This window comes from Palaemon carinicauda, chromosome 11, assembly GCF_036898095.1.
Source record: "Palaemon carinicauda isolate YSFRI2023 chromosome 11, ASM3689809v2, whole genome shotgun sequence".
In the NCBI taxonomy this organism is placed as follows: domain Eukaryota; kingdom Metazoa; phylum Arthropoda; class Malacostraca; order Decapoda; family Palaemonidae; genus Palaemon; species Palaemon carinicauda.
In genome coordinates, this window is record NC_090735.1 from 149,378,255 (window position 1) to 149,380,754 (window position 2,500).

At 23.5% G+C, this 2,500-nt stretch overlaps 1 protein-coding gene across 1 annotated transcript in view; it reads left to right on the forward strand.

Annotated features, from left to right (window-relative positions):
• Positions 1 to 2,500, forward strand: part of LOC137649531 (uncharacterized) — a 478,998-nt gene that overhangs the window by 329,440 nt on the left and 147,058 nt on the right. The window lies entirely within an intron of this gene.

Consider the following 2,500-nt stretch of genomic DNA (forward strand, 5'->3'; position numbering starts at 1 on the left):
TTTTATAATTCCTCCTTCACCTTAATGAAAATCATCTGAACTCACCGGATTGACCTTTGATCAGATATATGAATTTGATATTTTGGTAATTGTTTGGTAAACAAAGTATAACACAAATTCATATAATTTATGACATTGAAATGTGTCGTGAATTCATATCAACTTTGAGGTTAAACAGATGAATCATAAGAATCTCCTAAGAATGGGCCTTTTCAAGTTTTTCTTCCCTCGATTCTACTTGAATTTAGAAATTGGATTACTCTAAACTCTTACTCTACTAATTTCAACAGTGTAAATACGCTATATTAAAGGTGATACTGAAGTAACCTTTTTGTTCTTTGAAATACATATATACTTTTCTCTTTAAGAATAAAATTATTTTGTATATTTTCATTAGTACCAAGTTAAAAAAAAATTAGATAACAACAATGGCCATGATTGAAAAAATATATTTATCTCTCGGTTCTTAGTATAATATTCAAATGAAGGATGTCGCTTTAGAAAGGTTATTTTACATAATCCCTATTCCATATAACGCTGTAACGTTGCACTCCCACGTGTGTGCCTTTTCACTTGCATCACCTTGTCCTCAAATCCAGTGACCAAACTCCGAATGCATTAAAATTGAATTGTTTCGTCCATTCATTTTTAACTTTTAAATATTCAGTTTAGCTTTCAACTATTCAGCTATCAGGAAAAATAAGTAGAAGGTGCAATAATAAATTCTTAGTCATAATGTTTAAATTTCATGCGGAATATATATATATATATATATATATATATATATATATATATATATATATATATATATATATATATATATATATATATATACATATATATGTATGTATATATATATATATATATATATATATATATATATATATATATATATACATATATATATGTATATGTATATATATATATATATATATATATATATATATATATATATATATATACATATATATATGTATGTATGTATATACACACACACACACACACACACACATATATATATATATATATATATATATATATATATATATATATATATATATATATATATTCTGTATATATATATACACACACACACACATATATATATATATATATATATATATATATATATATATATATATATGTACGTATGTATATATAAATATATATACATACACACACACACACACATATATATATATATATATATATATATATATATATATATATATAATATACGAATATATATATATATATATATATATATACATATATATATATATATATATATATATATATATATATATATATATATATATATATATTTATATTTACACACACACACACACACATATATATATATATATATATATATATATATATATATATATATATATATATATATATATGTATATATATATATATATATATATATATATATATATATACATATATGTGTGTATATATATATATATATATATATATATATATATATATATATATATATATATATAAATATATATATATATATATATATATATATATATATATATATATATATATATATATATATATATATATATATATATATATATATATATATATATATATATATCTCCTCCTACGCCTATCGACGCAGAGGACCTTAGTTTTACTTTGCCAGTTGTCTCTATCATGTGCTTTTAATACAAATTTATCCATTAATCATATCCTACGTCATACCTCATAGTCCTCAGTCATGTAGGCCTGAGTCTTGAAACTTCTTATGCCCTGCGGAGACCAGTTAAACGTTTGGTAGACTAATCTGTATTAGGGAGTGTGAAGAGGTGCCTAAACCATCTTCCCTTTGTCATGATCTGGAGTAATCTCCTCTATAGGTTCATTTCTAATTCTGTCCTGCTATTCAACTCCCATATTCTTTTGGGAGCTTTGTTTACAAATATACTAAATCTTTTAGAGATTATTTCTTCTTCTTGTCATGACTCATGTCCATACTGTAAAGGAGATCTCACTAAAATGATCAATAGTTTGAATTTTTTTTTATGTAATTTCAGGCGATTCCATCTCCAAATTTTACTTAACATAGCCACTGTCAGATATGCTTAGTCCAATCATTCAATAAACTCCAATTGTAAAGACCTTTTAATAGAAATCCTAGTTCCTAGATACTTCATTGATTTTACAACAATAATCATTTCTCCTTTCAATGATATTTAATTTTCGATTGCATACTCTATTTTCATCATCTGTCTTTCTTTTATATATCTTAAACCTAACCTTCTGTGATATTTCATATATTCTGGTAAGCAAGCATTGCAAATCCTGTTGTGTTCTGTTAATAAGGATAGTGTCCTTGGCATAATATAGATTAGTTAATTTCTCATTACCAGTCCAGTTGAATCCTTCTTTCCTTTCTCCAACTCCTCAACTGATTACAAAGAGTTCTAATTATTCATCTTCTGTTGTTATAACACATCCATCTCTCGTCTTATTCTGTATA